Genomic DNA, 10,342 nt, shown 5'->3' with positions numbered 1-10,342 from the left:
ACAAAGAATTTTGATTTTATTTTTTTCCCTCCCCCAGCTCTTTCCAGATCCTCCTCATCTTCCAAAAATAAGACAAAAAAAACCCCAGCCAAAACAAAACATCCACAAAAAGACCACTGAGTTCATTTTGTCTTGATCACCTCGTCCTGTGCATGGCGTTAATACATGCAGTGAGACTCCACTGGAGAAAACTGACTCCCTTTGCCAGTCAGTCCGTTGCAACTACAGAGACATGTAGTTGCAATGCAACTACAGAGACATGTAGTTGCAATGCAACTACAGAGACATGTAGTTGCAATGGACTGACTGGCAAAGGGACCCCACATCCACTCCCTCCTCCCAGTTCTGGAACCCTGTCTGCCTATAACTCATGCAGGTCCTTTGCATGCTGTCTCAGTCTCTGTGAGCTCCCATGCGGTTCTGCTAACATGATAAAAGTTGAATCCACAGTATTCTAGTGCAGTTCTGGATAGAGCATCTAAAGCTTCTAAATTAAGAACTAAAGAAGTGTGGTTCAGGAATGGTTTTGATTGCATTGTCACAAATTGTTGTAGAGAAAACAGAAGACATTAAAAGTGGACAGAATAAACTTTAGACCACTAGTTCCAACCAGGCTCTGTGTCAGGCCACCTGAAGAGCATTTTTGAAAACCAGACTCTTGGATCTACCCAATTCCACTCTGTTGGCTTTAGTTCTTAAGGGGGAGGTAGGATTTCCCTTTCAAACTTTCCATATCTTGGATCTTTTATGGGAATTTTTGTTAGTGCATGTTTAACTTATACCATTTTAAGTTGCATATCTAAGTGAAACACTTTATTCAAATTTCTAAAACCAATCAGCAAAACTATAAAAGTATCTTCTTAATATGTATGAATTTGTCTTTTTACAGTCTGCATTGACGGATCCATTAGGGACAATTACATGGAATAAGCTGCACGCCAAGAGATGATGTGACTATTTTGTGCTGAAACAGTCTTAAGAATATTCTTCGCATCCGGCAAAAGTAGATGACGTTTTAGTGGAGATAAAATTAAATTGCCAGGTTTGTCAGTAGCTGTTGTAGTACATAATCCTCTAAGTAAGTAAGTAAGTAAAGTAAATAAATAAATAAAATGAACATTTGCCGCTTTCATCAGAGCAGCTAAGCTTTATCAGGCTCAGGTAATGCTGACACACCCTCAAAGAAGAAGGGACAGAAGGTCACTGGATCCTCCCCTGACATCCAGGCCACTCCTTCTAAATTTTCCAGAAATTTGTATGTAAATGTACTAATTGCACATGGCCCTGTGGTCTTTGGCAGTGCTATAGTATATAAGCTGGGGAAGGCTAACCAAAAGGAGACTCTATCTATGCAGCTATGGGAAAGTTGTCATCCATGCAAGGGTGAAACTTCTCAGTGCTGTGACTGCTTTGGAACTACCCATACTGTTGTGAATATCCCCTAACTCATGCTCTGTCAGCAAGCTCAATAAACTCTTTAGGCAGACTTCAGAGGAACTGAAATTTGGTTTGTTGTTGGGGACGTATAAGGAAAGGGTAGAAGTGTTTGCATCTGCCCAGAGAAGGAATTCTCACAACAGTGATGGCCTCTCTCCTATGAAAATGAAGTGGCACATTCATAATATCCAAGAAAAAAAGAGCCAAGCATTCTGCACAGTCTAGAATAACTCTGATATTACAAGCACAGGATGCTGTTTTTGACACCTAAAAATTTAGAAACTCTTATTCCCATGTGTTCCTCCAGAGGAGACTCCTAGAAGACAAGTCAAGAAATCAGATGACTAGAAAGGAGGACATCAACTGCTAATACCAAGTATGAGTTTAAGAGGTAATGTGGCTGTGTTAAACGGCATGCCATGGCTATATCTATATATCTATATATCTATACATTCTGTCAATGTGCTTATTGTACAACTACTTTTATTGAGAATATGGGTAAACTATTTCATATTGGCCTTAAAATGGTGTGTCTTGGGGCCTGGGAAGATGGCTCAATGGGAAACAAGCTTGCTGTGCAAACAGGAGTGCATGGGTTCAGATCTCCAACATTATCATATAAAGCTGGGTGTGGCAGTATCCACCTGTATATCAGTACTGGAAAGTGGAGCCAGGACAATCCCAGGGGCTGCTGACTGGTTAGGCTAGCCAGTTGGTGAGTTCTGGGTTCCACGAGAGGCTCTGTCTTAAAAATTAAGGTGGAAATCAATAGAAGGCACCAATACTGACCTCTGCTCCATGCATGTGCTCATGGACACAGATGCACACACACATTTTCGTAAGCTTGTGTGCACATACACACACAAAGACACACAAGCACACTCATAATACTTCTCTCTAAAAGACCTTAGGATTCTTTGGATAAATGGTTACTTTGGGTTTAGGGAAGGAACGAGCAAATAAAACTCAAAACATGTTGCAAATAAAAAAGAAGCTGCCAAATATAACCGAGGTCAGAAAGAGTCAGAAGGCAACTGAAGGGGCTCACACATTAGGCAAAGATGAGAATAAGAATATCAGTTGAAATAAGGGCTACAGATGATTGAAGCACACCAATATATGGAGACATACAACTCGGTAATAATATTTTTAGGTCACCATAAGGTAAGTGTGATGAAGTATAGATTCACACAAATTCTTTGATATTGAGACATGAAGCCTATTTCTATTTCTCCCTGATATGAGTTAGTTTATTATCTGAGGAACAAAATGTAAAGATAGGTAGGATCTTCGGTGTGTGGTGCACACAGAATAAGGTTTTCCTAGGAGATGCTAGGAAAGCACTCTGTCATTGGGCCACTCTTAAAGTTTGATACACAACAGCCCAAGCAGTTTCCAAATTCATTTTTCTTGAATTTTTTTTTTTTCTGGGAGGCCTGAGCTGCTCTTCTCAGGTAGTTCACATTGACAATCCCAGCTGAGAATGTCTCAAATCCATGCACAACTGATACCAACCAGCAAGTGACCCCAGCTGATACTGCCTGGAGCAAAGGAGTTCCCCAGCTGAGCCCTCTTAACGTACAAAACCACATCATGTCATAAAATGTTTCCTTGCCGCAAGCCACTGGATTTAAATTTATTGTACATAAAAAGAGAACTTGAAGAAAATTTTGTGCCTGGAAATAATGTTCATTAGTAACAAAATCCTAAAGCACATTGCATTGGCTCTAATGTAGGTGGTAAGCAGATGCTGGAAGATCATCAAGGAGATGAACAAGAACAGCCGAGTGGCTCTGGCTCCAGCTTGACCTCTGACGGCATGTGAGGAAGTGTTTGCTTCACGTTCCTTCTCTCAAGCCTCTTCAGTGCCTTCCCTTCTACAAAAGACTGTACCCTCTGAAACCATGAACCAAAATATAGCCTTCAAAGTTGTTTCTGTCAAGTATTTTAGTCACAGCAAAGGAAAAGTAACCAACAAAGATATCAATCCCAAGAGCGAACTTACTGCCATGACAAACATGGCCATGTGTGTGCCGCAGGCCTTTGGAACTGGCAAGAAGACTAGGTGGCAGTTTGGAGCTGCAGTTAGAGAAGCCCTATGATGCTCTAAGCCGGGATAATGGGCCGTTCTAACTGTCCCAGCACCAAGTTTCAGGCTTCTCTTTAATGGTACCAGTTTCTGGAACACTTGTAGATGCTTCATCTTCACTTGTCTTTTTGTAATTGTAAATTACCAAGATGCACATCTTCCAAATCTTTTTGTTCTGCTTGTTCTGTTCAATGCTCATTGTAAAATTCAATATAAAGCAATGAGCAACAGAACTGCATAACCTGAATGTTATATTCTCTTAAAATTTCCTCTGGCAATTCATTAGTCCATTGATAAAGTATAGTCTGATTCTTGGTCAGAATATTAGCATGAAAGATCTCTAACCCAATTACCAAGAATTCTTGTTCCCACCTGAAATGCTATGAACTGTCCATTTCAACGAATGTTCTGATCTTCCAGACCTATACAAGAGTTCAGGTAGAAACCAGGGATTGGTACAGTCTTTTAAAGACTTCCTTTGGTTACCTAATTCCACAGGCTGGGTCTCACTTAATTAGGGCTCCACTGACTTCCCATGATGTCACCACTATTAGAAAACAAGCATTCAAACACGGGATTCTATAGAGGGTATACAAATTCAAAATAACATAGTAGGATATAAATAGTTAGGGAGCAGCTTGAAGGAGATTGTGTGTGGCCACAACATCACTAGGCCACCCCCCCCCCGAGAAATGGTGGAATATTATTCCTTTATCCTGAATTTTAGCAAGATATTCAGACTCAATGCCTTGCTTGACCAAAAAAGGCAGTCTAAGAACCTCTTAGAACCTCTTCAGATTTGGAAACCTAGTGGCATCTTCCTGTGCATCCTAAAACATCCTTCCAGGTGGCCTGAGCTGCCATCTATGGAAGTCCAATTGCTCTGAGATTTCTATGCTCCAAAGCATATAGGCTTTCTAGGAGACAGTCCTAACTGAGCCCAGTCTTTCAACACACAGGAGATGGAGATGTGAATCCGCAACGCAAATTGAGAACAGAAATCTCCATGTCGGTTTGTGCTTTAAAGGATTATGTAAAGGCTGGAAAGAAGAAACTGAAGTTTTGTAAATTTGGTAGACTAATATACCGAATCCTATTTATCCCTAGGAAGAAACAATCACACACATTTCCATATTTAATAAATCCTCATGTGTATGATTCAACTCACTCTTTCTCACCAGGTCTGCACATGATGTGCCCAACAGTTTTCCTCCTCGCATTCTGGCCACCCTGCTGTGTGCTGACCTCCAGCGATATACAGACTCGGAGTCTGCAGCCAAGTCAAAATGGAAGGATAATTTATTTTCACACACGAAGGACAAGCACTCATCCATGTCCATCACACCTTTCCAAACCATCAGGCTTTTCTTTCTCCCTTACAAACTTCCGAAAATGTTTCTCTGGACATGGTACCGACTGCAGCCTAGATCCAACGAGACTAAAATCCTTCATAATCTTCTTATTCCCTTCCCTGGGAACATTAAATAAATTGGCACGCACTGAGAATCGGAGCTTGTTCTTTAAACATCCTCATAAAAGAAAGTTAAAGACCATTTTACATAAGGTTTAACGAGTTTGAATTATTTTTATTTGCAATTTAATGCAAAACCTCTTCCTTTGCATTTCCAGTGTTTCAGAAAGCACGTAGTACCATTTTCTTCTTTGGCTTTAGACTTCCAAATGTGTATGCATGGCTAAAATCAACTCTTTAGTCACAGCTGCTTTTACACTACTGAAATTCCTTGCATTCTTTCATTTCATTTTTTTGGAAATAATTTTGTTTATTATTATTATTATCCATGGTATAGTGACAGGTAGAACTGAAAACAATGTTCCAGGCAGGTCTTTAATTTCTTATCACTTACATAATATTTTCCTCGACAAACTAATTATGGGATGAATCTAAATTGGAATATTTAGAAGTCGAACTACCAAAGTATATATTTCTATAATTGGAGGATTTTCACCATTTCCCTAATTGCCTTTTCATATACTCATTCAAATATTAACTGAATCAAAAAATTGTGTGAAACTCTCTCAGTTAAATCAACAGGCATTCCTCAAGATTAAGATAAAATACAGGATTGCTGCATTTTATTTATAAACTATAAAATAAAAATATAATTTCTAATAAAATTATTTAAGCAATAATTTTATAAAGATATATTTCATAGATTTTATGATACATAAACTTTTATAAATATAAAAATATTTTATAGAAAATAAAAAATATAAAATAAAAGTTTACAGCCTTGACTATTTTTGCTTAATATTTATGTATAATTGAAAGTTAACCAATGTTATGCTCACTTTCTCTTTATTGATGAACTATATATAGCATGTTGTCACTGAGTGTTAGTATATATGTGTGATGTGATGGAGGAAGGTCATTGGTTAAAAAATAATGAAACTGCCTTGGCCCATTTTATTGGTTAGAACATAAGTGGGTGGAGTAAACAGAACAGAATGATGGGAGGAAGAGGAAGTGAGCTCAGAGACGCCATGCTCCCCTCTCCAGGGCAGATGCTATAGCTCTGCTCTTTGAGGCACATCCAATGAACTCCGACCCAGGATGGACGTAGGCTAGAATCTTCCTGGTAAGTGCACCTCGTGGTGCTACATAGATTATTAGAAATGGGTTAAGAGGTTGAAACTAATGGGCCAGGCAGTGTTTAAAAGAATACAATTTGTGTGTTGTTATTTCGGATAAAGCTAGCAGGCGGCTGGGGTGCTGGTGATGCAGCCCCGCCGCTCATATTACAACAGTGATGCATATGTATGTATAGATGCATATACATGTATGTGTGCATTTGTGTGGGGTCCAGAAGTTAATTTCAAAATCCATCCTTAATCATACTTCAATCATATATTTTGAGATAGCATTCTTCAGTGAACCTAGACTCACCCATTTGGCTAGATGTAAGGATCCCCCTGTCCAGTTAAGAACACTACTTTCTCTTCTGAGTTCAATTCCCAGCAACCACATAGTGGCTCACAACCATCTGTAATGAAATCTGGTGCCCTCTTGAGGAAGAGACCTGGTCAGTCATCCTCACCAGCTTAGACCATGAAACTCAATATGGTCAGGTTCAACAGAACCACCATATACGTGCTGCCCATGCATGCTTCAGCATTGTCAGAGCATACGTTTCATTTTTTCATTTCCTCATACTGGCACAAGTATTTTACCAACCTACCCATTTCCTCAGTCCTCACTGCTGCTGCTTTTAGGTTAATGTGTGGTTTTCATTCTAGCAAAAGTTTTATTTAGGCAAAATATTTTATTCCTAGATTTTTAGCTCTATTTTATAAGTACATGCTTCCTTTTGGCGTTCTGAGTACCTTTTCTAATTCAGGAATATCTGCACATTTAGGTATTAGTAAATTAATACCTACAACCCCAATGTCCAATCTGGTTACATAGATGAACTTTTAGTCCAAACCTCAAAGTGTTCAGAATGTTTTGCAATTTTACCATTGGTATTATCAACACCTTGTGATCACATTCACACAACTGTCAAGTTCTGTTCAAGAGGTTCAATACTCAGCAATATATCATTGGTATTATCAACACCTTGTGATCACATTCACACAACTGTCAAGTTATGTTCAAGAGGTTCAATACTCAGCAATTTATCAAACTAAAGATCAGTAAGTCTCAGTCTATTCATCCAGGATTTTCAAAATTCCACTAACTTGAAAAAAATGAATGAAGCACATTAATGGCAAATTATTCTCTACACTTAGTAAAATGTGCATACAATTCAATCGATTCTATTGAAATAAGTTCATAAAATAGTTATTAGTCATAAAATATTGTCCATTATACCTAAACACACTCTCAGTGTGTCTATTGACTAAAAGTCTACTCTTTAGGTAGACTTTTGGCTGCTAAAGATACAACTCATTTGTAACTGTATATAAAACTATTAGACCAGGATATCACCAGTGGAAATCTTTATTTGAACATCAGTTGTAGTGATACGGAACAGTAAGAGCATCCCATCTTTCTTTCTGGGCCTTGATCTGACAGCATAAGGCAATCAACTGTTTTATAAATGTTAGTTTCCTCATGGTTTTAATGGTCTTGGATATAAGATGGAGAAGCTGCATCAGGTGGAACTAAGGCCTCCTTCAGCTTTAGGAATCATGGATTTTGCTTCACCTGATTCAGGCTAGAAAGACACTTCCTGTATGCTTTGTTACAATATCTAAAACTGTACATTGATTCTTATCCCCTCACATGTCAGGACTGAGAGTTTTAGAAGGGGCTGGAAGCTGTGGTGAAACTCTGCTGAAGCTGATAGCAGGCCCAGGATGCCAGGCACGTTTCATTCTGAGGAACTGTACAAGTTTGCACTGGTCAGCTGGACATGATGACACATGCCTATAACACCAGCACTAGGGAAGCAGAGGAGGCAGCTTTCAGTGAATTCAAAGCCAGCCCTGCCTACACATGGTGACTTCCAGGATAACTAAGAATACATAGAGCGATACTATCTCAAAAACAAAAATAAAATAAAACAAGCCTTGCATCAGTATTAAACTACTCTTTAAAGTCTTGCTTGTCTATAACGTCTTGGGACAGGTGAACATGGATGCTCATTGAATTCGGTAGCTCCATCTCATTCCCTCAAGTGTCATCCCCTAATAAAGAATATCTCTATACAAGACAATCTATGAGTGCTCCAAGAAGGATAACTTTGATTTCTAGCTATTATTTTAAGTTGAATGTATCCACATTGAATGCATCTCACACTTATCATAATTATTTGAGAATATTTTCATATATTAAATTGTGAGCTCCTTCAGAATGAGCTTCATAATTCATGTTTGCATATAAGCAACTACCACAAAGAAGATATTGAAGCAATGGTTAGAGCCAACATTTGGTATTTGTAATTTGGTAAATGTTTAAAAATAAGTACCGTGGGACTGGAGAGATAGCTTAGTGGTTAAGAGCACTGGTAGCTCTTCCAGAAGACCTGGGTTTAACTCCCAGTATCCACATGGCAGCTCACTACATATGATTACAGTTCCTGAAAACTCAACACCTTCTGGCTTCCCTCCATGGTAGCAGGCACACACATAGACACAAAAAGGCAAAGTCAGACATATAAGACAAAACTATCATATTTTCACCCTTACAAAAGACCTTACAAATACATATTATAATTACCTATTTATACATGAAGAAACTGTCGTTGGTGAAATAACTTATCAAATGTAATATTCAAGTACACAGTGGGAGAGCAAAACAGCAAATGTAAAGCAAAATGAAACGTAGCTCTGGAGTCTGCATTACTGGCTATTATGCTTATTATACTACTTGTTTTCCTGGTTTATTAGTTTTTATTATTATGTCTATTAGTGTTATGCTGTGTTACTATACCAGATCACTGCCCCTTCTTTCTAAGGGCAATGTTTCCAAACAGGACCTTTAGATCATACAGAGTTATATGAAATAGAAGTCGGTTTTTAAAATATAGCTTTAATTCCACTTGGGAAGGGTTAGAGGAAACAAACAGTATGAAAAAGACAAAGAGTACATGTTTGGTTATTTACCAACCAAGAAAAAATACTCAAAAAGGCACATTTTGTGCATCATTTTTTAAATAGATTTGTTTACAATCAGGTTCTCTGTGAAAAGCACCTGCTCTCTGTGATAGCATCTTTCAAATGTTGCCACCTGAGGGTATAGTCATGAGCTGGCCTAGGATGGCCAGGTAAAAACTCTGGAGGAGGGGGGCACAATACAAACCAGAGGTGTGTCAAGAGCAGCAGTCAAGACTCCGGAGGAGTGAGTAACCAGCAAGTTCCTCTCCAGGAAGATCTAAACAGCAGTCTCAAGTTCAAGTGCTGCTAATGAGATCCAGCAGTGAGCAAACAAGATTAGAAGGCATTGTGCCAGGGAAATAATTTGGCTAAAAGAGATACTTTACTTTTCTCTTTTTACACAATGAACTGAGTATTTGTGCTCTCTCAAATTCACATGTTAAAACAATAACCTACAGCAAAAGGGAAGTGGTGAGAGCTGAGTTAGCTCACAAGAGTAGAGTCTTCATGATGAGGACACCTCAAAAAGCACGCACGTCTTCTCTCTGGAAAGCAGCCTTCATCAGAACACAACCAAACTGGCACACTGACCTCAGACTTCCAATCTCTAAACCTGGAAGAACTGCACTTCTTTTAAACATTGGCGCATATGGCATTTTGTTATAGCATCTTGAACGGGCTGAGGTATTTCTTTCTTAAGAGTAATTATAATAATGAGACAGAGCAGGGTAGAAACTATGTTGAACTGAGATAGAAACTGAAATACCTACGTAGCCATTGGTTGCCAAACATTTTAACATTTCATCGAGAAGCCAGAAATTTGATCTAATGTGAAATTTTCCTGTTTTCAAAATACTGCAATTGACTTGTTTAACAAAACCCCATGAAAATAAAGCCTAAATATGCCAAATGAAACATAACTCAAAGTCAGATTTGGCTCATAGGCCCCATCAGCAGCTTTGGACTAGAGATTCTAAGCTCTCCAGCATCGGTAAATGGGAGATGCCACACAGGAGACATCTGTATTACATCCCCACCTGTAAGGTGGGAACCAGGGCAGAACTGGGTTTTCTGGTCACGACATGACCACCGCACTCATGAACTCTCAGAATCTGTGGCTGCCTGCACAAGGTTAACCCAGTCAACATTTTGGCATAGAACAGGGAGAGGCTCCCTAACAGAAGAGCTGCTGGTAGTTGCTTGTTTTTGATGAGAGAGAGAGAGAGAGAGAGAGAGAGAGAGAGAGAGAGAGAGAGAGAG

The sequence above is a fragment of the Microtus ochrogaster genome, chromosome 1, assembly GCF_000317375.1.
Source record: "Microtus ochrogaster isolate Prairie Vole_2 chromosome 1, MicOch1.0, whole genome shotgun sequence".
NCBI lineage: Eukaryota > Metazoa > Chordata > Mammalia > Rodentia > Cricetidae > Microtus > Microtus ochrogaster.
The sequence above is the reverse complement of the archived record's forward strand: the minus strand, read 5'-3'. Positions refer to the sequence as shown.